General features: G+C 43.3%; 1 pseudogene; it reads left to right on the top strand.

Annotated features, from left to right (window-relative positions):
- LOC142851422 (cytochrome P450 2C44-like) overlaps window positions 1-24350 on the top strand; it is a 29426-nt pseudogene extending 5076 nt beyond the window's left edge.
- The last annotated feature ends 2055 nt before the right edge of the window (window positions 24351-26405 follow it).

The following is a 26405-nucleotide window of genomic DNA, read 5'->3' as shown; positions in this document are numbered from 1 at the left end:
CCTAGCAGATATGCAAGATACAGAACAGAGGCAAGCAACAAGGAGAGACAGCCTCAAACAAGATATCAGGCAAAAGGCTGACTCCCAAGATTGCCCTCTGACCTCCACATGTATGCCGTGGGATGTTCAGTCCCCCCACATATATATATGCACATTTATTTGGGGAATAGGAGTGTAGCTCGGGGTCCCAGATGTGATTCTCAGCATCCCCTGAGACTAGCTTGATCTGATTATCTCCGGCCGCATTGATTTTCCTGCAGGGATAGAGCTCCATTCTCCTTTATGACTGAAAAAAATTCTATTGAGTGTGTATCTATGTCTTTAGTTTAATATAAATGGGATCCCTTTCTAGATCTTTCCCCACTTTTTTTTATTACGTTCTTCTTTGGCATCCAATACTACACTCCTTATCACCGTTCTTGGCTTTACAATGTTATTTATTTGGTTATTTCTTTTTTAAACTTTTCACCGTGTATATTCATTGTACATGAGACTGTGTAACATAAGGACGTTCTCATGCATGGATAGAATGTATGCTGAACATACCCTACCCCAAATATGAATGTTTCTTCCCTCTTACTTCCATTGGATTTTAAGTTCTATAATGGCTGTTGTAATTTAAAAAGTGGCATGAGAGAGAAAGACGCCTTGTGACAGAACTCACATGGAGACAGTCCTCTGGGGTCGGGAACAGCAGATGAGAAGAGAGGCTGGGGGACTGGGACAGAGAGAGGCAGAGAAGCAGAGGGAGAGAAAGGAACAGACAGAGAAAGAAAAAGAAAAGGGAAGTGGGCAAGGCCACCTTTTAACAGGGAATGTAGCGAATGTGCACAGGAGGTGCCCTTAGTGGCTGCAGCTGAGCACGTATCCCGTCAGGACCTCAAGGGCAGGCCAGTGCAGATGCCTGAAAACTAACTGTAGTTCCTTGGTGTGCAGCGTCTGATGCGGTACAGATGCCGAGTAAGGTTGCACGTGTAAATGAAGGGATGAAAGGACTGGATACGTAAGGTTAAATTCCTAACCTTACGTTAAATTCCACGCCTTGTGGAAAACGCTTATTTACCAGCGTCCAATAGAAAGATTTCACAATATCGCTTTCGCAAGGGGTTCTGTCTCCTTCTAGCTGGCCGAAGAGTACGGCCTATTTACACTCTGTACTTTGGATCCTGGCCTGCTGTGGTTCTACACGGATCCGATGTGGTGAAGGAAGGTCTACTCACTCAAGGTGATGAATTCCTTGGGAGAGGACCTCTGCCCATAATTGAAGACAGCCAGAAAGGATGTGGTCTGTTTCAAACCAAAATGCATACTAACCTCCCTTGATGCCTGAATATTTAGGGGAAAGAGATCTTATTACTAACTTATTCCATGTCTGTTTTGAACTTAGCAACTAACCACAAGCTTGCAATGCTGCAATGGATTCCAATGCAAATGGCTCAGAGTTATCAAAGATTCCACAAGGAATAGGCCTAGTTCCCAACAAGACTGACCTCTCATGACACTTAAAGGTTCCAGATCACTCGCATTTTTTATCAACCAGTTAAAATTTAGGGGGTTCCCATGACTGCTTCAGATTTAGTCATTTGCATAATATCTCACAGAACTCAGGAAGGTGGTAGGCTTAGAATTACAATTTTATTACATACTGAGCCGGAGGATCCCAAACGCAGAGGTTTTAAAGAATGAAGCATATCTGGGAAGCTCACCTTAACCTTGGTGTCCAGAGTATAAGCTGAGATAATATTACATGAGCATGACTGTGTGTGTGTGTGTGTATGTGCGTACATGCGTGTGTGCATGTGCGTGCATGTGTGCGTGCGTGAGTGCATGTGTGTGTGCATATGTTGTGTGTGTGCGTGCGTGCATGCACATGTGTGTGCATGTGTGCGTGTGTGCGTGCGTGTGTGTGTGTGTGTGTGTGTGTATGTGTGTGTGCAGGCCTTAATTTTCACTTTACTTTTCAACAAGCCCCAGGAATTCCGTCTCTTCCCCCTCCCACTCTTGGGCTGGAATACAGGTCTGCACCGCTACACCCAGTTTTTTATGCACTGAGGATCTAAACTCAGATTCTCAGTTCTCATATTTGTGGGGTAAGCTCTTCATCAACTGAGCCATCTCTCCAGTTCATGGATCTTTGGTCACGTGGCTTAACCCTTATCTCCAGAGTCCCCTAAACTACCTTGAGGTTGGAAGTTCAGGATATCAAGTTACTCAAACTTTTCAACGTAGTTGTCTTGTCTTCTGGCAGAACCAGCCCTCATCTTGGAATTATTCAGGGCTCATTATGAATCAGTTCATTGGTCTAAACTTGGGCATAACCTAGAAAATCTACAGTGAAAAATAAAAAAAACAAAAGGCTTCTTATACTACCCAGGTTACCCATGGGGTTTAGGAGCTCAGAAAAGAAAATGAAAGAAATGATGAAGAACTTAACGTTTCATCATACAAGAGTTGTTGTAGCTCCTTGGAGATGAGCATCAAGTCAGATGACATTGCCTGTAGCTTAACTCTGTGGACAGGATCGAGTTAAACCACATGAAAAGCTTTTATAGCAGGAGTCATTACTCAAAAGTCGAGGATTGGAGGGAGGCAGTACTTGGGGTGCAGCTTCATGTGGGGGTGAAGGTGGCACTGTGGGAAAATGCGCTACAGTTGTGGAGCTGCAGGGACATCCTGACTTACCAGGGGGCCAGGCTATCTGTAGAGCTGTGAAGGACCGCTCTGGAGGGGGAAGGGCACAGTCGGACAGCTCTGGAGGGGTAGGGGCACAATAGGACAGCTCTGGAGGGGTAGGGGCACAATAGGACTGCTCTGGAGGGGGAGGGGCACAATAGGACAGCTCTGGAGGGGTAGGGGCACAATAGGACCACTCTGCAGGGGGAGGGGCACAATAGGACCACTCTGGAGGGTAGGGGTACAATAGGACTGCTCTGGAGGCTGGGCAGAAATTGATCGATTATTGATTGGTAATGTGCTGAAAGCCTCAGAATTTCATTAAAACCATCATGTCAATAGCAAAGGTTTAAAAGAGGACTTTCCCATCACAATGTAACAAGTCAAGGAGAGTATAAGGAAATGTCCTACTTGTTCTCTATACAACCAAACACTACCTGTGGGAAGTAAACCAAAGTATACTCAAAGGAATGAAATCTGGCAGATGAATGTGTTCCATTTTGTAGAACTTGGAAAACCAAAGTATGTATATCACACCACTGATATCCATTCAGGTTTTCAATGGGCAACTGATTTGGTAATCACACACTTGCTAGAAGTTATAGCCATCATGGGTATAGCTGTACATATAAAGACAGACAATGCTTTAGCATATGTCTCTAGGAAAATGAAACAGGTTTTTGCTTATTTTCATTTCCTATGGCAGACATTTCAGTTGAACTGCTCTCCACGTGGCTTGGGCTGCCGGCTCTAATCCAGATAAGGAAGACAACACAGGGTAGGTAGACAGGAGAAGGAAGAGCTGTAGGGAAGTTGGCCTGTGTGATACAGGACACCTGCTCTTCTATTTCTCTTCCCAGGACTCATCTTCACTAACGGAGAGAGGTGGAAGCTTCTGCAATGCTTCTCACTCGTGATGCTGAAGAACTTTGGGATGGGGAAGAGGAGCCTGGAAGAGAGGGTGCAGGAGGAAGCCCCATGCCTTGTGGAGGGAGGTGAAGCCTACAGCCTGTCCCAGGTCCTTGCCTCTCCTTTAGGAGTCCCTTGGCCCAAGGTTGGCCCTGTCTGTGAAGACATCAATCAGAATAGGAACCTCATCCCGGAAGCTGGTGGTTAGGGCTCTGCAGGGCTTTCAGTCAATTCAGTATCTAACTGTGGTACTTTATTAGCTGTACATTTGGACATAAGCTATATTTTCATTATTTGAAAAAATCAGGCTGTAAATCAAAACCAATAGAAAGATTTGAGGATATAGTAAAAGGCATTTGTATAATACCCAATATATTTGAAATGTTCCATAATGTTGCTCATTGCTATTATTATACACACAATAATAATATGTGTTATAATTATAGTATAATACTATAGAGAGCATATGGTATCTCATGCTCTGAGAATAATGGAATATGCTAATGGCATATGTACTGTATATGCTAATATATACATGTGTAATTAATATGACTAGAAGATGCTTGCATCCTAATAAAGGAAGTTTAGATGAATAAACCATATGTAGATATTTGAAAAGAGACACCAGTTCTTGAAATCCTAAAACAAGATGACTAGAATGCTCATTGTTGAGGCGCTGGGAGTAGGCTGGGCTCAATCTTGAGCACTGCAAACACAAATCTCACTGTTCAAATCCCCCCACCCCTAGCTGAGCCCTTTGATCCCACCTTCATTCTGGCCTGCGCTCCCTGCAACGTGATCTGCTCCATCCTCTTCAACAAGACATTCCTCACCCGCAGGGGACCTCCTAAATAAAAATTTTCACCAAGTGAACTGTGTGTGGTGCCAGGTAGGACCCAGCTTCTACCCAAGTTTGTCACTGTCCTTATTGAGCTACTCCAAGACCATTACAGAGTCAAAGGCTCTGGGTTCCCTTGACCTGTGAGCACAGTGCCCTTTCATGTGTGTATGCCGAGGTCAGCCCAGCATCTGGGGAAGTTTGACCTCTGCTTACTCCAACTGTTGTGTTCAGAAAAATTCATAATCCGGGAGTGTGGATCAGTCATAGAACACTTGTCTGATGTTTGTGAAGCCCGGCACTGTGAACTAAAGGGAGAAGGAGGGAGGGTGGAGGGGATTGAGGAAGTGCGTTCCCAGTCTCCACTGAAACCACCCAGTCCGCTTCTCCTCACTGACTCTGGCTGAGCAGAGGGAGGACACGCCAGAGATGGAGGGGACACTCCTCTTTTCATGTTACTTTCCCTCCCCTTCTGTTTGTTACACCACTCCCCACAGATGAATTTGTGAGGTTTTGTGTTTGCTCACTTTCGGTTTTAGATGTACAATCTATGGCCAACATCTATGGAGTATATTTCTGGAAAACATAGGAAGCCTTGAAAAGACTTGATGATGTTAAGGTTTTCATTCTGGAAAAAATGAAGGAGCATCAAGTGTCCCTGGATCCTGCTAACCCTCGGGACTGCATTGACTGTTTCCTCAGCAAGATTGAGGAGGTTTGGAACCTAGGGAGGGGACCTCTTCCCTTTCTGTATTTGAGCCCTCATGAAGATGCAGAAAAGCAGAGTCCCATATGAAGGTCATTGTTGCAGTTCTGGTACTATGTGGCTTGCTGGATAAAGGATTTGAAACAAATGCGCAGTACATGAATCGTAAGTGATGGTGTATACACTTAGTAACAGCTATTGCCTGGCATCGGACCTTGGAATGCAGCTGAACACAAAACACTGTGTGTCTGGGGAAACCGCGTGACTCTAAAATCACATCTGGAGCTCCAAGTTGGAAAACCCCTTCTGGGTTCTAAAAATTAGAACTGTCCACGTAAGAGTCCCCCAGCTGTAGAGATGAGAGGAAAACACCACTCAGCTGTATCATAAGTGCCATATTCCCACAACCCTTGGCGGGGGCTGACTTATATAGCCAGGCTCCCCAGAAAAGATGTCTGAGAGGAGAATAACAATGTCCCTTCCACTGTTTGGAGTTCCCTGAGTTAGTTGAGGTGTTTACACTTATTCCAGTTACCTAGGAGGTCCATTGCAACAAACAGCCCATTCATTCTGGTGAACGTTAGGGGAACCATGTGTTTCTCTGGGAAAAAGAAAACTCTAGCACTCAGAGGCAAAAGCAGGTAAGTGTCCGTGAGTTTGAGGCCAGCCTGCTCTACATAGCAAACAAGTTGCAGAAAAAGGCAGGCAAATGGCGGTGCACCACATCTGTCTGCGCTCTATGTGCTACCACACAGTTAGTGAACCGGGCAAGGGGCTGGAGATTGAAACACACAAAGACACACAGACAGACACACAGAGACACGGGTCATCCTTGAAACAAGAATGCCCCCTTTATACAAACTCACACAGAGACACTGGTCACCCTTGAAACAGGAATGCCCCAAGAATGCCCCCTTTATTGTGTGCCAGACCCGCTTATATAGGGATCCTTAACTGATAGCCACGCCCCAGCCAAACCCACCAGAAACCACTCCCCTGCCATCAGGAACTCCTGAGGGTCTCGTGCTCAGAGCAGCTGCAAACATTACAAGTTGTTTACCAGAAATTCAGGACCTGGGGAGGTCCTGAATTTACAGCTCCCAACAGTAAATCTGTGAGTTTGAGGCCAGCCTGCTCTACAAAGCAAACGAGCTACAGAAGAGCCCTAGAGCCAGGTAGAAAAAGGAAAGCTGGTCGCTGTCACATACCAGTGACCTCCTACACTGGGCTCCAGCAGTTTTCAGCTCTTCTTTCATGAAATACAGAAACCTATCATCTGCCAAGTGTTCATGCATGAGATGTTGTCGTGAGCGCTTCCTCTTTTAACACTCCACCTCTGTTAAAGCTTTCTGAAACTTAGGGAAGAGATGAGGTAGCATGCCAGGGGCACACGTCTGTGTCTTGGCTAACCTGAGCGTCGAGAGCAGGAGACTTCACCTCATGACTGATTGCTCAAATCACAACAATACAGCATACAAAAGGAATCTTGTGAGGAGTGAAACCTTGTATGGGGGGATTTTAGGAAACCATCGCCTCCTCTTGAGCTCACAGAGCCCCTAACTCTACCACCTACAGGAGAAGTACAACCTGAAATCTGAATTTGATCTGGAGAACTTGGCAACCTGTGGGTCCAACCTGTTTAGAGCCGTTGCCAAGACAACCAGTGTCACCCTGGGATTCGGGATTCTGCTGCCTGTGAAGCACCCAGAGGTGCAAGGTACCTGTTGGAAAGAGGGCGGGGCTGCCACCCTTCCTGGGAAGGGGTTTGGTTTTGAGGGACAGAATTATGTCCCCTAGTGCTGATAAGGAAGAGAAGAACTTAGGAACTAAATGAGTTTCATTTAAGTTCAAAAATAGGGCTTATGAATCTCAAAGCTCATATGTTAGAAAAAGAGAGCAAAAAACTGAGCCATAGTGGGGTTTTCATACTGAAATCACGCTTGTTTGTGCCAACACCTGGCAGTGTGACCTCACGTGAGGTCTGTCATCTTTCAGGCTTCTATTTTCCCACCTTTATAACGTACCAAACTCCCCAAGGATGTAAATGTAAACTCTGAAGGAATTTTTATATTTCTTTTTATTGGTATATACTAATTACTTATAATGATGGGTTTCATTGTAACTTTTACATGCAAGTATATGATGTATTTAGGTCCTATTCCTTTCTCCCACTTCCCTCTCCTGTTGACCACTTTCCTTTTCCCGGATAGTCCCCTAGTTCCCCTATTTTCATGTTTTGTTTTGTGCGCGTGCGTGCATATGCGTGTGTGCCAATGAGTTTAGTGAGGTGTTGCTGACAGAATGGGCCACCTGTCAGTAGCTGCGCCACTGAAGGGAAGTCTCCCTTCTACAGCCGCCTCTAACTGCTTAGAGATCATGAGGTGGGGCTCAGCCGTGCTTTTAAAGTGAAGTCAAACATTAGATCACAGTTTGTAGGGAAGCTGGAGAATCTCACGCCTGTTCCCAGAATACAGACTGTGGGAAGTCAGTATTTACCGCTCAAAACGCAGTTGCCCTCCCCCAGGAGATGCGGAAAGTGAGCATAGCTGTTAGAGGTGCTCCCAGCCTGATAAGGAGCTAACATTTTCCCTTTCTGTCTGATTTGCTGGAAACCGCGTGATCAGCTGGGACCGCCTGGGTCTTTTCCTAAGCTCAATGCATCTGTGCACATTGCTGCCCGGCCTTTGTTTCCAACAGCCTAGTCGTTAGGATTTGCAGCAGAACAGGGCTCCCAGTAACATCGCTTTGACTCCCACGAAGCCTTCTCTAGGCCACATTCTATCTCTATCTCTTCGTGGAAGTGTTTCCAGGTCTCCTGAGAATATAGGCCTGGGTAGCCCTTACAATGTCTCTGCAACCAACATTCATGAAGAAATTGATGGTGTGAGTGGTCGCCACCGGCCCCCAGCATGAAGGACAAAGTGAAGCTGCCCTGCGCCTATGCTGTGTTGCATGAGTTTCAAAGATACGTCAATCACTCTTCTTCCATCTAGTCTGCCCTCCCCCAGGAGATGCGGAAAGTGAGCTGTGGTCAAGGACACAAAGTTCAGACACTAGGTCATCCCCAAGGTTAGATGCAGTTGGGAAAGATGACTGGGAAGGAAGGGACACCATAGCCCCTGCTGATGTTGGGGAGTGGTTCTCAGTTCTGTGGTCGGGAGAGTCACCAAAAGAACACAGAGTCACAGACACTCTGTCACCTCTGGGGCCTTGCCTCTGACTCCTTAGAGTCTGGGAGGCTGACCTGAAGCTTCCTTGGCCCCTTCCTGTCTTCCTAGCACACGTATTAAGCGAGCAGTGGCTCACCTGATTTTTCACAGTGGATTTTAAAGAGAGGGACGCAGCTCTTACACTGAACCACACCAGTGTCTTTAATCTTGATTTTCTCAAACATTTGGGGTGTTGTTGCCACTGACCATTAACACGTGCTTGCTAGGGATGCAGCGAGCCTTCTGCATATAGCTCTGCAGCACATGGTATGGAGGAAATATTCCATGTGTGACCAAAACACTGCCGAGCCCAAACCAGCCTCCATTCTGACAAAGATGAGTATACAAGTCTGCTGAAGAGCGAGTCCACACAATCTCCATAGCTGACACCTGAGTTCAGATCCCAGCACCCACACCGAAAGCCAGGCATGGCGTGCACATGGACCCCAGCACTGTGGTGGGCAGAGACAGGATGATCTCCAGGCCTTTCCTTCCTTTGTTGTTGCTGCTGTTGCTGGGATTAAAGACGTGCACTGCCACTTTCCCTTTTCTTCCTTTGTTTTTTTTTTAATTACAACACTGTTTGGCCAATGGTTCATGCATATTTCTCGCTACCTCTTATATCTTAATCCATTTCTGTTAATCTGTGTATCACCACAAGGCTGTGACTTACCAGTAAAGTTTCAGCATCTCTTGTTTGGTAGCTACATGGCATCTCCTTGACTCCTCCTACTCTCTCTCTCCTCAGATTTCCTGCCTGGTTTTACTTTGCTAAGTCATTGGCCAAAACAGCTTCTTTGTTAACCAATGACAATAAAACATATCATAACATAAGAGGGGAATCCCACATCAGCCATTTTTTTTATTAATGAACCATCCATGAAACCAGTGTGACAAATTCATCTAGGTATGTATGATTCTTTGAATCTTTTTCTTTATTTTTTTAAAAAAGAAAACTATCTTTTGTTTTCTTTTATTTTTAATAGAACAAGTTCTCAATATGCTGCCCCAGCTGGCCTCAATCTTTCAGTCCTTCTAATGTGATCGCTGGTGTGCTGATATCACAGGTGTACACCACCAAACCAGCTAAGAATATTATTTTTTCATATTAAAAAGAATTACAAGGAAAATACTCAAGAGTAAACAGGAAGTTTGCACGATTTTAAAGATTTAAAGATATTTTCAGTAATGAAAGATTTTTGTTGATGTTGCTGCTGTTTTGAGAAAGGGTTTCTCTGTGTATCAAACCTGACAGTCCTGGAACTCACTCTGTAGAACTTGCCACCATGCAGTGAGAAAGTTTTCTTTTTAATTAAATGTATTATTTACATCCTGACTGCAGTTTCCCCTCCCTCATCTCCTCCCATTCCCTCCCATGAAAGATTTTTTTTTGCTTTAGAATACTAAGTTACACAATTTTTAATAAATTAAAAATGTATTCTGTATTAGACTGGGAAAACAAGTTATCCCTAAATACAACTATATGTTTACATCACATATATAATATATAAAATGTATTTATACTACATATATAAGAATAACCATGTATGTTTTTTGGAACCAAACTGACAGATTCCAATTTTGATATGTATTTTAAAAAAGAAATAATAGGAGCTGGGCAGTGACGACACACACCTTTAATCTCAGCACTCGTGAGGCAGAGGCAGGCAGATCTCTGAGTTTGGGGCCAGCCTGGTCTACAGAGCAAGTTCCAGGAAAGTCAGGGTTATTCGGAGAAACTCTGTCTCAAAAAAACAAAACAAACAAGATAAGTATAAGTGCTACAAAATGATAAAACATAAATCCATAGTCCTTTTAATTTATTTTTTGTGTGTGGTAATTATAAATGGCTAATGGGTATATAAAAATATACCCACAGAATGGAATAGGTTGAAAATAAAAATTATAAAGATTCATGTTTTAATTTAGCATAGTATATTGACAGGATGTTTAAGAAAGTTTTTTTTTTTTTGTTTTTTTGTTTTTGTTTTTTGTTTTTGAGCCAAGGCTATACCTTGGCTGGCCTGAAACTCCCTTGTAGATCAGGCTGGCCTCACCAGCTCTGCGTAAGGGATGGGATTCTTGTTGGTAGTAGTAACCAAGGTAACCTTCTCAACAGCTACAGAGCACCTGGTGAGCATCCCCACTGCTAAGAACTTACTTTTGTATAGATTTCCCCCAAAATAAGAATTTATTCATATATATATATATATTTAAAAGTCAGATGTCAAGGCCCACACTTGAAATCTCAGTATTTGGCAAAGGGGTGCCGTGTGATCAGGTGGAGCTGGGTTTGGGATCCAGCTGTGGTGTTTGCCAGGACAAGCTCCAGTAAACCCCAACTTCCTTGTTTATATTATTGTGAGCCAGAAAGCATCCAGGTACTCAGCTGGCAATGGAGTGAACCGAGGTTTAAAACATCCCAGCCCAGTGTCGGGCAGATGTGAGGCTCCCAGAGAGAGTGGTCACCATCAGCATCTTGTCATCTAAGCTGGAGCTTCTTGGACACTCCCCACTCACACCCCCTTGCTACCAGGGAAGCTCTGACCTTTGTTTATTAGGTATACAAAAGAGGTACACGCTTTAAACATTTCCCGGTGATAAATCAGAAAGAAAATAATTTGAAAACATTTTTGCTGTACATATAATTTTACAATGTATGAAATTTATACAATATATAAAACAACCACGTTTGCACACTAAGGAGACAGCTGTGCTTGTTATTTTTAGATGAAGACTGAAATACGGGTTGAGTATTTGATACTGTAGGACGGAGAGCCTCTGCTGGTGATTTCCAGAGTTAGCTGGTGTTTTGATTTTATGGTTGTCAACGCTGAGGATGACACTTTGCATAAGTGGACAGATTAAAAAGAGCAGCAGGATGTTTAGTGCCATTCAGAAGTTTCTGAAAAATCCTGCCTAATCCCTAACCAAACCTGCTTTAAATCTCTTCTTCTTTTTTCCCCTCAGGTTTTTTTTCAAGACAGGGTTTCTCTGTGCAACAGCCCTGCTTGAAACTTCTTAGTGGCACTCAAGTCAGTGGCTTAAATAGCAATTTTTAAAACCAAACAGCCTTTCTAACATAATACAACTTAAAGATGCATTAAATTTAGACTTGCAGGCTGAAGGAGGACAGAAGGAAAAACCTGAACACTTTTTGTTTTCCGAAATCGAGTCATTGTTTCTCTAAGAGTAGAGAACTTTGTGTGTACAGGAAGAACATTGCAACCCATAGGGTACAGCAGTCTTGAATCTCAGCTGCGGTGTGTCGGGTCATGCGCTTTGCTGTTGTATGGTATGACAGCATGCTCATAACAACATGCTGTGTTCAGAACAAGGCTGCAGTGAAGCCGCAGGATGCAGCACATGTAGGCACTTTGTGAAATGCCTCAGTTTCTCTGCATGTTTGCTTTTGATTACACTTTTGGTCCTTGTGTACTCAGAAGCCTTTAACTGTTGCCAAATCATGTGCAGTCCCCTTTCTCATAGTTCACTTTATGTCGCTATGGTAAAAACACTGTGACCAAAAGCATTTGAAGGGGAAAGGGTTTCTTTATATTTAGCTTACATATCCCAGCTTCCACTGAGGGAAGCTAAGGTAGGAACTGAAGCCATGAAGGAGCATTGCTTACTGGCATGCTCTCCCTGGCTTACCACGTTTACTTTCTTATACACCCAGGACCACCTGCCCAGGGGTGGTACCACCATAGTGGGTTGGGCACTTCCACATCAATCACTCATCAGAATAGTGAGCTAGGTGACATATGAATGGAGACTGCTCGCTTGTTCCCCACTACCCAGACCCAGATAATCACACAGAAACTATATTAATTGCAGCATTGCTTGGCTAATGTCTCAGGCATATTTCTAGCTAGCTCTTACATCTTAAATTAATCCATTACTTTTAACCTGTTTTGCCACAAGGCTGTGGTTTACTGGAAAGGCACTGGTTGCATCTTTCTTCTTCGGCAGCTCCATGGGGTCTCCTTGACTTTTCCTACTCTTTCTATTTATCTCTGTTCAGATTTCCTGCCTGCCTTTACTCTGTTAAGCCATTGACCCAAATAGCTTTATTCATTAACCAATAAAAGCAAAACATATACAGAAAAACATCCCACACCATCTCCACTTTTCTGTCTAATTAAAAAGGAAGGTTTTAACTTTCACATAATGAAGCTATATATGCAAAACAGTTATCAAGCAAGAATTATAGTTACAATATTTAGTCTATTTGTATCTGGCAAAATTAAAGAAAATATTCTACCATCTATTTTATCTTTGTAAATCTAAAGTTTTATATATAATTTATCTTTTATCATAAGTAAGGAACACTATAACTATAATTATTTGCCTTCAACTCCATCAAAGACCCCAAAAGGATATAATATTACCTAAGTAAACAGGAAGTACATTGAAAGCAACTTCAAAAACTCTAGAATTGACAGAAACAGTGGCAGGCCAATTTGATAAGAGTATTTTCTCGGTTGAGATTTTCTCTTCTCAAATGACTCTAGCTTGTGTCAAGGTAACTGAAGACTAACCAGGATACCCGTATTTATGACTCTCCATAGGATCAAGACCCACAGTTTAAGAAGCTGGAGTCTGCCAGACTGTGGTGATGCACGCCTTTAATCCCAGCACTTGGAAGGCAGAGGCAGGTAGCTCTCAGGGTTCAGGGCCAGCCTGGTCTACAGAGTGAGTTCAAAGACAGTCTAGGATACACAAAGAAACACTGTTCTGAGGGCGAAAAAGAAGCTGGAATCTAAACCTAAGCTTCACAAAATCTTAGCAGGTCAGGAGGAAAAATCTGTCTTCATTTCCCCATCTTACAGTGAGGAAAATGGAGTTTGACTGTACCAGTCTGAGGCTCAGGATCTCATTTTCTTTCTCTTATATCTGAATCCAGAGAGAAAAAAATAGTAAACATAAAAAAGTAATTCTTTCATCTTGAGACGGAAGCCCCAGTAAAGCCCACGTGTGGACAATGTGAACGCAAGCCTCAGGTTTTCAGTGACTGTTACTGAACACTGTCACTCTTCCCCAGAGAGCCGTCCTGTCAATCGAGAAGTGTGTGTAGCAGCTATAACCTGAGACAGTGGTCGGGGAGGCAGGGGAGTTTCCCCCTACCAGGTGTATTGGTAACAGGAGGGTTTGACTTGCTTGTGAGCTAATGCATGACAAGGTACCATCGCGTTCTCCAACCTTGATTTCAGGGCACCGCAGTACTCACGCTAATGCATGGCAGGGTACCATCGCGTTCTCCAGCCTTGATTTCAGGGCACCGCAGTACTCACGCTAATGCATGGCAGGGTACCATCGCGTTCTCCAACCTTGATTTCAGGGCACCGCAGTACTCACGCTAATGCATGGCAGGGTACCATCGCGTTCTCCATCCTTGATTTCAGGGCACCGCAGTACTCACGCTAATGCATGGCAGGGTACCATCGCGTTCTCCAGCCTTGATTTCAGGGCACCGCAGTACTCACGCTAATGCATGGCAGGGTACCATCGCGTTCTCCATCCTTGATTTCAGGGCACCGCAGTACTCAACGCTAATGCATGGCAGGGTACCATCGCGTTCTCCAACCTTGATTTCAGGGCACCGCAGTACTCACGCTAATGCATGGCAGGGTACCATCGCGTTCTCCAGCCTTGATTTCAGGGCACCGCAGTACTCAACGCTAATGCATGGCAGGGTACCATCGCGTTCTCCATCCTTGATTTCAGGGCACCGCAGTACTCAACGCTAATGCATGGCAGGGTACCATCGCGTTCTCCAGCCTTGATTTCAGGGCACCGCAGTACTCACGCTAATGCATGGCAGGGTACCATCGCGTTCTCCAACCTTGATTTCAGGGCACCGCAGTACTCACGCTAATGCATGGCAGGGTACCATCGCGTTCTCCAACCTTGATTTCAGGGCACCGCTATACTCCCGCTGCTGTCTTCCATCTTACTGGATCATAAGGAGTTTCCCATCCCAGAGACATTTGACCCAGGACACTTTCTGAATGACAATGGCTGCTTCAAGAAAACGGACTACTTTGTTCCTTTCTCCCTTGGTAAGTACACACGTTTCAGGCAATGTTTAGCTTCACTGAATTATATCGTGAGTAAGAGACCCACTGATGCAAAGTCAATTGCCCAAACTGTCACAATTTTCCAAGTCTAGAGGGACATTTAAGTCTATACACCAGTATAGTCTTCCAGGAACAATTTTGTGGGCTGCAAAGGCAAGTTTTAAAGAAAGCAAACATTACTCAAATTCAGATGTCATCTACTGCCTGATGATAAAGTAACTCACTGCTGCAATTTTTACCTGTTGATTTCTTTTTGTAATATTAACTTTTCTAAAACACAGACACAGATGGCTTCAGTTTTAACTGTCAACTGTTACTAAACTTCTGATTCCCAGAGCCAGAGTCTGTCAAAGGGCCTCAGCCACTCCATCTTCTGTCTTCAGAATTTGGTCTCCAGTTGTACTTACTGTTAAGTCATAAAAACAACTTGGCAGCATTGCCAGCTTCAAAACATGAGTTAGGCTACATAGATAGCTATATAGATAAATATATAGCTATAACTATAGATATGACAGCTGGATGGATAAAGTGCTAGCAGTGCAGGCTTGAGGGCCTGAGTGTCGACTCAAAACCCATGTAAAGAAGGCCGATGAGGAGATGAGATTGTACTATCTGTCCTGGGGAGGCAGATCATGTAGACCCCTCAGACTTGCTGGACAGCCAGCCTAGCCTCAGTTGGTGAGTTTCAGGCCAGTGGGAGACCTAATCTGAGCATTTCTTGGGTGTGTGGAAGGAAGGATAGCCACACACATCGCAAAGGTAAACGTCTGTAAAAATCCCTGTGGCAATCCCTCCAGCCCCAGACTTCTCTTCTCTTTCTCTGACTCGAACCCCTCCCACCCAGTTCCCTATTTCCAAGCTGATGGTCTTTTCCTGTTCCCTGTCCCCTTTCCTCCTTCCCTTCCTGGTCAAGTAGTTTGATTTCTTAGTTTCCAACTATCCTAATTACTCACGAAAAACATCACAGCCAAACGAAGAGGCCATGGCAAAGCAGTGCAAACGATGGGTTCTCTGAGTGTGAGTCAGGGATAATGATAAAGTTACTTTTATTATAGAAATTTACAGTATCTCTTCACCCCAAAGAATGTTCTGCGGCACAGCATAGCATACCCAGGAGATCCTATTGTGTTAGGTTGAATGGAAGTGACATGTCCCCTCCAGCTCTCCTTTAGAGATGTCTCGTCCTGCAGGATGCTGTTCCTGAACCCTCAGTTTCCTTGGAATCCAAATACTCTGAATCTAAGCCTGTGAACCAAGTTCAACATAGCTTGTAGGGGATGTCCAACCCTATGGGTCAGGACCCTTCAGGAAATTGCTATTAGTCTATATAAATGACCCATGTAGCTTTTTAATTCATCCCTCAACCATAGAGACTACTAGACAATTTTGGTTTCTACTTTACACTTTCTTATTAACATATTATATTTCAGTGCTGGAGAGATGGCTCAGAGGTTAAGAACACTGACTACTCTTCCAGATGTCCTGAGTTCAATTCCCAGCAACCACAAGGTGGCTCACAACTATTTGAAATGAGATCTATGCCCTCTTCTGGCCTGCAGGCAGAACAGAGTATACTAAATAAATAAATAAATAAATAAATAAATAAATAGAATACTGTATTCCTGTTTCAGAGACATTAAAATGTCAAAAAAAAAAAAAACCCAGCATCTTAGAATCAATGAGACCATTTACCTGCTCTAGTCAATAGGACGACTCAAAGCTCGGAATGCAACAGCCCCTCTCTCAAAGGACCAGATCGGTTAGAGCCGTGGTCCTAGTTCCCAATTAACCCTCGCCTGATTCCCGATAGCCTCACTGAGGTCTGATCAGTAAACATACATCACATTCATCTCTCCAAAGTTGAAAAAAGCCCTTTACTCCTGGCCAGAGGATTACTGCAGGGCAGACTGTGTACAGATGAGGCAAGGCCAGTACACAGAACGGATCCAGAGTCCACACTACACAAGCGTTCCATTGGCCAGAGAGCAGTCTGAGGCAACGTGTCGCCAAACCAATGGTCACGATCTTGGAAGTAGGGTGAGGGGAGGCAGCTGCAAGAGCCTTGGAGCCTAAAATTCCACACGGTCATTTTCCTGCTCTCGAGTCAACAAAACGTGAAAGCAGAGATGAGTTCATTGCTTTTCAGCATGAATTCTTGTAACACGCCAGTGGAGGCTGGGAACTAGGGGTCCAGAAGCAAAGTCCTTAAGCACCTTATATTGTAATCGAGGGAGACAAACAAGCCAGCAATAACAGCAGAAGCCGGGATCTCTGACGTCCGCAGAGTTCTGTGGAAATTCCAGGGAGGGACACTGAAATCAGACCTGGAAAGAGGCAGGACATGTTCTCAGAAAATCATACTTAAATGCACTATTGTTATTTTTAACACAAATAGGTGTGAGCCTATTCCCAAGCAGAGAGAGGAGCTATGCTATCACCTAAGAGAGAGAGGAGCTATGCTAACACCTAAGAGGGTCTTAAAGGCTCGACAATGTTGGACATTGCAGGGGAGTCAAGCAATCTGGTGGTGGAAACGCAATGCGGTATAGTTCCAGTCCTGGAAGGCCTTGGACTTGGGACAGTGAAGAGGCAAGGGTCTGAATGGTGGAAAGCCATACAAGGAGCACGGTATAGTAGGTGGGGGTGGAACCCTGGGCACAAGGCAGGTGGGAGGCTGTCAACGTGACCGAGGCAAGGCTGAATCAGAGTCAGAGCCCATGACAGGGAAGGCACGGGACACCAGTGAATACTTGCAGCCAGAATACACAGCGGGTTTCGGGGCAGGAATGGCTCCAGGGTTTTTGACTGGGCAGCAGGTGGTGCCATTTCCACAGAGGAGCACCTAGAGAGAAAGGCGGCACCTTCAGATTCCAACAGGTCCCAGCTGAGGTCCCTGAAGAATGAGCAAAAGAGAAAACATCTCAGCCCCCACATGAAGATGCAGAGCTGACATATATGCAGCATTCCACAGTTTATACAAAGCTTCTGTTGAAACAGCGGCCTGACTGACACAGGTGGTGTGGGGGTGGAGTGCTGGAACTGTCGTCTGAAGACAAGCGGTCTAGAGAGAACTTTCAAAACCACATCGTGGAGGCTAGGCTGAATGCAAAAAACAAAAACAAAAACAAACTGAACAAAAATCAAACAAACAAAAAAATCAAGGATATCACACATTGAGACTAGCAACAACAAGCATTTCAAAGAAAAGATGTACAAGAATACTTTAGAGAATTTAGAGAATAATATATATATTATCCTTAACACACAAATAATATATATTATATATACATATATCTGTATATATTTTTAAATTCTTGTCATATATATATATATATACACACATATATGAATCACCTACAATTCTTGAAACCAATTGAAAGCAAAATAGAACCACAAAGGAAAGAGAAGCTTCTGCCTTATATAAAATAAAGAAAAAAAACCCTTATTAAACAAAATCAAGAAAAGGACTGCCAAATGAAGTGGATTCCATCCAAGTATGTGAGGACAGAGAGCCAACCCATCCAAGCACAGATGCTGGAGGACAGACCGTCTTCCCCAACACAGAGTGTTGTGTTCCTGCTGATTCATGGAGTGGCCCTCTGTGGGTGGATGAGTAGCTGGACATGGTATTCTTTTTAAACGTTCATTGAAGTAGAATTTCCACACAGTTCAGTCACTTAAACAAGCATGGCATACCAGGAGGCAGACTGGGCATGGTAGCCTATGCCTAAAATCTTAGCACTAAGGAAGATGAGGCAGGAGGATTACAAGTTCCCAGAGAATGTCTCAAAGCAAACAAATTGTGAACATAATAATGGCACAACTAACAACGCAATCTTATATCATTTCTGTTACCTCCGAAAGAAACGCTGTGCCCTTTATCTACCTTTCCCCAGCTCTCGACCATCAGCCGTCCACCTTCTAGCTTTACAGACTCGCTTATGTTGAACATCTGGTAAATAAAGTCATGCACTAAGTGTGTTCTATGTATGACTCACTTACTGAGCCTGCTTTTGAAGTTTGCCCGTGTTGTTGCCTAAAGTTAATTTCTTTTGTTGTTGACTTATGTTGCATTGCTTGGATAGGACACACTATTTTTCCAAGCATTAGTTGATGAACATCTGTCTTGATTCTGTGGTGTTTCGAATAGTGCTGCTGTGTTCATCTACAAGTCTTTGGGTGCATACATTCCCATGAGTCTTGGGTAGGTACCCCAGAGTAAACCTGCTAGCTAGTAAGTTTATGATTTGACTCTGTGGGGAAATCCTGGGGAAGTATCAGGCGTGTGTTCCCCAGCTGCTGTTCCTTTCTCTTGATGCACTAACTGTGCAAGGCTGGGTGTTTTCTTCTTAGAGAGAGTACGTTCTCCTTCCTGGTGGCCAAATGTGAACAGAAGACAAGTTTGGAACTATATTGGGCACAAAAGGGAAGAAATGAACATTGAGCCTAGAGGAACAGCAAGCTAGCTGGAGCCAGGGCAACAGAGACTCCAGACTTCATTAGAGTTTCCTGTCACTTACAGTGGAATCTAATCCTAATGGATGTGGTCGTCATGGGCTTGGTGGCATCTCTATAAAACCAAAGAACAGCAGAGAAAGCTGCTCAGAAAGGGGGAACCAGTGGAGGAGCTGGTAAAGGAAGAGATAGACAATGTGGATGTGTCGGTGCCTGTGCCCTAGGGTCATCCGTCCTGTTTCAGATAGCATCGCTACCTTCCTGAAAGGTGTGTCTTTGTGAAGCTGGCCAACGAGCAGGGACCTGACTACCAGGTTACAATACTGAGTGAGCAAACTGTCCTCTTGAGCCGCATTGTCCAACTGAGCTCTAAGAAAAGAAGCAACGGCTCTCAAGACGTCTGAAGGGAGCTGTTTGACACAGCTGAGAACTGACGTTGGGATAATGCCTTCCCACGTTCCCTAGTCTCATCTGCCCTATTTTTAAACAACCCAGCCTGTTGAAGCATGAGTAATAACCAGAACGGGGTACATGTGGAGATTATTAGAGAAAAAGACAGCAGAAGAGAAATGATTCCAGACATCAGAGAATGAGCTCAGACAAATATCATCCAAAGGAGATGGGGTCAAATTAGAGGAGCTAAGCCAGAAAACAGGGAAAAGCAAAACCATGACAAAGAAATGTAACAATCTCGCGGCACCAGGAGGATGTAGGTTTCCTGCAGCTTAATCTCCCATCGACAAGTGATACTTCTGTGTGCACGTAGGCACAATGTGATGTCGGAGTCAACATCCTGGGAAGGCAATGGAAAGCTCTCAGACTTGGAACCAAAAGGCCAACTAGCTCCATAGTTGTTGATTAAAATTATATGGTCTAGGTAAATCATTTCAGCTTTAGTGGTGAGGCAAGGGAAATGGTTCCTTGAGTTAAGGCACTTGCCACCAAACTTGATAACCTGAGTTCAAAACCTGGTGCCTACATGGCAGGAGAAAACCAGCTCACACAAGTTGTCTTCTGATCTACACGCACACATGCGCGTGCACACACACACATACCACGGCACATGCACACTGCTCCACACACTATAAATTTAAATGTAATGTAATTCAAAACACTAAAAAATACATTTTAGTGGATGCCGGTTTTATTTCTGTTGCTGTAATAAGGTGTCAGATAAAAAAGCACCTTGGGGAGGAAAAGGTTAGTTTGGCTACAATTCCAGCTTGTAGTCTGTCACAGCAGGGAAGTCAGGGTAGCAGGAACCTCAAAAGCCAATGACATCACATGCACAGTCAAGAGCAGAGAGGAGAGTGCCCAGCTACCTCGCTTTTCTCTAGTTCAGAATCCAAACCCAGGAGCAGCACCACCAGCTTTGGGGGTGGATTTTCTCATATTAATTAATGTAATTATTGCAATTAAGACAACATCTGATGTGGGATTCCCCTCTGTATGCTGAGAATATCTTTATTTCATTGGCTATTAAAGAAGCTGTTTTGGCCAATGGCTTAGTAGAGTAAAGCCAGGTGGGAAATCCAAACAGAGATAGAGAAAGTAGGCAGAGAAAAGGAGAAGCCATGTAGCTGCAGAAGAAGAAAGACATGCTGGAACTTTACTGGCAGGCCACAGCTTCGTGGTGATACACAGAATAATAGAAATGGGTTAATTCAAGATGTAAGAGTTAGCTAGAAGTATGCCTGAGTCATTGGCCAAACAGTGTTGTAATTAATACAGCTTCTGTATTATTATTCAGGTCTAGGTGGCCAGGAAACAGATGAGCAGTCTCCTACTACATATATCTAGCACGTTGTCCTGGGATTAAGTGATAAACACTAGAATAATTAGTTTTGTTCTTCATTAAGATTATGGTTTCCCAGTAAAGACGGGTCACAAACACCTAAATAAGGAAACTGATAAGCTAGGTATTTGCATCAAAATGACAAACACTGATAGAAACATCCAGGAGAGGCTTTCTTAGAGAGAGACGAACGTTCTCACTGAGTAGCTAGCCTTGGCCTTAACATGGGAAGCTTGAGATGGAGAAAATATGGGTGTCCCAGATGTGGTGACTCGGAAAGGGTTTCATCTGTCTCCAGGACTGATCAGGGTCCTTGAGCTCTGCACTCTCAAAACACTCAAAACCCAAATACTTTTTAAAAAAAAATGACTGGGCAGTTGACTAGAGCAAAACTCTTGATTCATTTATAGATCCAGTTGACTAACGTTCATTGTGCAATGTTAAATTGCATTGATACTGCTCTGCTCGTCACCGCCGGAGAATACAGCAAAGAAAATTTAAAACTAAGATGCCTTGAGTCTGGCTAAGCAAGATCGGTGTGAGGATTAGTCAAGACTCGTTGTCAACATGATACATTTGGGGAGGACTTCCAATGGATTGTTTTGGCTATCCTGGATTTTTTGCTTTTCCATATGAAGTTGAGTATTGTTCTTTTGAGGTCTGTGAAGAATTTTTCTGGGATTTTGATGGGCATTACATTGAATCTGTAGATGGCTTTTGGTAAGATTGCCATTTTTACTCTGCTAATACTACCTACCAAAGAGCACGAAAGATCTTTCCATTTTCTTGTGTCTTCTTGTTTGGTTAGAGTTACTCCAAGATACTTTATGTTATTTGTGGTTATTGTGAAGGGTGATGTTTCTCTGATTTCTTTCTCAGCCCTTTTATCATCTGTGTAAAGGAGGGCTACTGATTTTTTAAGTTAATCTTGTATCTTGCTGTATTACTGAAGCTGTTTTTGAGTTGTAGAAGTTCCTTGGTGGAATTTTTGGGGTAACTTATGTAAACTATTATATTATTAGCAAATAGTGAGAGTTTGACTTCTTTTCCAATTTGTATCCTCTTGATCTCCTTTTGTTGTCTTTTTGCTCTTGCTAGAACCTCAACTACTATATTGAGTAGATATAGAGAGGGTGGACAACCTTGCCTTATTCCTGATTTCAGTGGGATCACTTTGAGTTTGTCTCCATTTAGTTTGATGTTGACTGTTGGCTTGCTATATATTGTCTTTATTATGTTTAGGTATGTTGTTTGTATCCCTACTCTCTCCAAGACCTTTATCATGAAGGGATGTTGTATTTTGTCAAAAGCTTTTTCAATATCTAATGAGATGATTTTTTTTCAGTTTGTTTATGTAGTGGATTTACATTGGCAGATTTTCCTATTTTGAACCATCCCTGCATCTCTGGAATGAAGCTGACTTTGTCATGGTGGATGATTTTTCTGTTGTGTTCTTGGGTTCGGTTTACCAGTATTTTATTGAGTATTTTTGCATTAATGTTCATGAGTGAGATTGGTCCTTACTTCTCTTTCTTAGTAATGTCTTTTTTTAGGTATCAGGGTAATTGTAGCCTCATAAAAAGAGTTTAACAATGTTCCTTCTGTTTCTATTGTGTGGAACAATTTGAGAAGTATTGGTATTAGTTGTTCTTTGAAAATATTGTAGAATTCTGCGTTGGTATGGGCTTTTTTTTTTGGTTGGGAGAATTTTGATGACTGTTTTTATTTCTTTAGCAGTTATAAGTCTATTTAATTTGCTTATCTTGTCTCAATTTAATTTTGGTGATATTTATCCAGAAAATTGTCCATTTCCTTTAAGTTTTCCAATTTTGTGAAGTACAGGTTTTTGAAGTATGTCCTGATGATTCTCTGGATTTCTTCCATGTCTGTTGTTATGTCCCCCTTTTCATTTCTAATTTTGTTAATTTGGATATTCTCTCTCTGCCTTTTGGTTAGTTTGGATAAAGGTTTGTCTATTTTGTTGATTTTCTCGAAGAACCAACTCTTGGTCTCATTGATTCTTTGTATTGTTTTCTTTGTTTCTATTTTGTTGATTTCAGCTCTCAAATTGATTGTTTCCTGCTGTCTAGTGCTCCTGGGTGAGTTTGCTTCTTTTTGTTCTAGAGTTTTCAGGTGTTCTGTTAACTCACTACTGTGAGATTTTTCCCGCTTCTTTATGTAGGCATTTAGTGCTATGAACTTTCCTCTTAACACTGTGTCCCATAAATTTGGGTATGTTGTGTGGTCATTTTCATTGAATTTTAGGAACTCTTTAATTTCTCCCTTTATTTCTTCCTTGACTCATTGGTGATTCAGGAGAGCATTGTTTAATTTCCATGTGTTTATGGTTTTCTGAAATTAGTGTTGCTGTTGAATTCTAATTTTAAGCCATGGTATCCAATAAGATACATGGGGTTATTCTACTATTTTTGTATTTGTTGAGGTTTGCTTTGTTACCTAGTATGTGGTCAGTTTTTGAAAAGCACCATGAGGTGCTGAGAAGAAGTTTTTTGTTTGTTTGTTTGTTTGGATGGATGGATGGAATGTTCTATAGATGTCTGTTAAGGCCATTTGAGTCATAACATCTGTTAGTTCCCTCGTTTCTCTGTTAAGCTTCTGTCTGACAGACCTTTCCAGTGGTGATCATGGGTTGTTGAAGTCTCCCACTATTAGTGTGTGGGGTTTAATGTGCAACTTTAGCTTTAGTAACCTTTTTTTAACATATGAGGGTGTCCTTATATTTGGGGCATAGACGTTCAGTATTGAGATTTCCTCTTGATGGAATTTTCCTGTGACTCTTTGTCTCTTTTTATTGATTTTAGTTTGAAGTCTATGTTGTTAGACATTAGTATATCTATACCAGCTTGTTTCTTAGGTCCATTTGATCAGAAATTTTTTTTCCAACCCTTTACTATGAGGTGATGTCTGTCTTTGAGGTTGAGGTGTGTTTCCTGAATGTAGCAAAAGAATGGATTCTGTTTTCATATCCAGTTTGTTAGCCTGTGTCTTTTTATAGTTGAGTTGAGTCTATTTATATAAAGGGATATTGATGACCAGTAATTGCTAGTTCCTGTCATTTTTGTTTCCATTGTAGGTGATGCTATTGTGTGTGTTTTTCCCTTATTCAGAATTTGCTGCTGTGAAATCATCTATTGTCTGTGTTTTTGTGGATGTAACTAACTTTCTTTGGTTGGAGGGGTTTTTTTTGTTTCTAGTACTTTGTATAGGGCTGGGTTTTTGGCTAGGTATTGGTTAAATCTGGTTCTGTCATGGAATATCTTGTTTTGTCCTTCTATGGTGTTTGAAAGTTTTACTGGGTATAGAAGTCTGGGCTGGCATCCGTGGTCTCTTAATGTCTACATAACGTTTGATCAGGACTTTCTGACTTTCATTGTTTCCATTGAAAAGTCAGGTGTAATTCTCATAGGTCTGCCTTTTTTCGTTACTTAATATTCTTTCTTTATTTTGTATACTTAGTGTTCTGATTATTATGTGGTGAGGGGACTTTTTTTTTTTTGGTCCAGTCTATTTGGTGTTCTGTAAGCTTCTTGTATCTTCATATTCACCTTGCTCCCAGTTTTCTCCCGGAGGGACTTCCACCGCTGTTCTGCTGCAGTGCCTCTTCCTCAAGGTGGCCCGCACTGGCAGTGGCAGCCCCATAGTTTTATTCCATATGGCTGAATAATGCTCCACTGTGTGTATGTACATCACATTTTACCCATCCACCTGTTGCTGAACACCTCGGCCGACTCCACAGCATGACTGTTGTGAACAGAGCCACAATGAATACAGCTGTACAGGCTTCCCGTGTCGTACTGGCTCAGATTCCTTTGGACATACACCCAAGAGTGTGGTAGCTGGGTCACATGGCATATTTTAACGTTTTTTGAAGATACACACATACTTGTTTCCATAATGGCTGGGATTGGCTTATATTTCTTCGTGCCATCACCAGCGTTTACTGTTTCCTGGCTATTAGTCATTCTGACTGGAGCGGGACAGACTTTCCAGCTTGTTTTCATTGGCATTTTCCTGATGATTAAAGATGCTGACATCTCGGTTTGAAAAGTCTCTAGTCAGCTTCTTTACTCATTGATTGGGCTGTTTGTTCTTTTGTTTAATTTTTGCTGTTGCTGTTTGTAGCAGTTTGAATGTAATGGGTCCCCCATAAGCTCATAGGAAGTGGCACTATTAGGAGGTGTGGCACTGTTGGAGTAGGTATGGCCTTGTTGGAGGAAGTGTGTCACTGTGGAAGTGGGCTTTGAGGTCTCATATGTGCTCAAGACACACCCAGTATCTTAGACTACTTCCTGTGCCTTGTTGGAGGAAGTGTGTCACTGTGGAAATGGGTTTTGAGGTCTCATATGTGCTCAAGACACACCCAGTATCTTAGACTACTTCCTGTGCCTTGAGTCAAGATGAAGGACTTGGGGCTGGAGAGATGCCTCAGAGGTTAAGAGCACTGGCTACTCTTCCAGGGGTCCTGAGTTCAATTCCCAGCAACCATATGGTGGCTCACAACCATCTAAATGAGATCTGATGTAGGGGAAGCCCAGCCCATGGGGGCGTGTTCACCTCGGGCTAATGTTTACATATAAATCTGGCGCACCGGTCCCTTTTTATTTCCTGCTCGTCACTGGAACCCTGGTTTTGTAACCTCTCCCCTTCTTCCCCTTAATAAAGCTGATATTAAAGCTAGCCTGATTAATCCTATTTGCCGGTCGTTTACGCCCCTACAATCTGGTGCCCTTTTCTGGCCTGTAGGAATGCATGCATGCAGAACACTGTTTATATATTAAATAAATAAATCTTAAAAAAATTGAAGGACTCTCAGCCATTTCTCCATCACCATGGCTGCTTGCAGGCCACCATGTTGCCCCATGATGATAATGGACTAAACTTCTGAAAATGTAAGCCACACCAATTGAATGTTTTTCCTTTATAAGAGTCAGGGTGGTCATGGTATCTCCTCGCAGCAACAAAAACCCTAACTAAGATGCAGCTGTTTAAGTTTTATGTGTATGGGTGCTTTGCCTACATGCCTATCTGTTTACCATATTTATGACTGGTGCCTGTGGAGGCCAGAGGAGGCTGTTAGGTCCCCATAGAGGCCAGAGGAAGTGGTCAGGTCCCTGTGGAGGCCAAAGAGGGATGTCAGGTCCCTGTAGGGGCCAGAGGAGTCAGTCAGGTCCCTGTGGAGGCCAGAGGAGGCAGTCAGGTCCCTGTAGAGGCCAGAGGAGGCAGTCAGGTCCCTGTAGAGGCCAGAGGAGGCAGTCAGATCCCTGTAGAAGCCAGAGGAGGCAGTCAGGTCCCTGTAGAGGCCAGAGGAGGCAGTCAGATCCCTGTAGAAGCCAGAGGAGGCAGTCAGGTCCCTGTAGAGGCCAAAGGAGGCTGTCCTTTTCCCTGGAACTGGAGTTACAGGCGGTTATGAACTATCATGTGGGTGTAGAACCCAAACCTGGGTTCTCTGGAAAGTAGCCTTGCTTTTAACTGTTAACCTATCTCTCTAGCACCTATTTAGGTTTTTTGAGACCAGGTCTGATCAGACAGCACTGGCTGGCCTGGAAGTCACTACATAGACCAGGCTGGCTTCAGCCTTCAGCAGTCCTCCAGCTTCTGTGTGCTAGGATTGCAGATGTGTGTCATTGCATTCCAGCATGGGTTTCATCTTCCAAGTTCCTTAAGTTCTGGATATTAATTCCCTATTGGGTTGCTATCTGGCAAACATTTTCTCGTGTTC

Source organism: Microtus pennsylvanicus, chromosome 5 (genome assembly GCF_037038515.1).
Source record: "Microtus pennsylvanicus isolate mMicPen1 chromosome 5, mMicPen1.hap1, whole genome shotgun sequence".
Taxonomy (NCBI): Eukaryota; Metazoa; Chordata; class Mammalia; order Rodentia; family Cricetidae; genus Microtus; species Microtus pennsylvanicus.
Note: the sequence above shows the minus strand (reverse complement) of the source record. Positions and strands in the feature narration are given on the sequence as shown.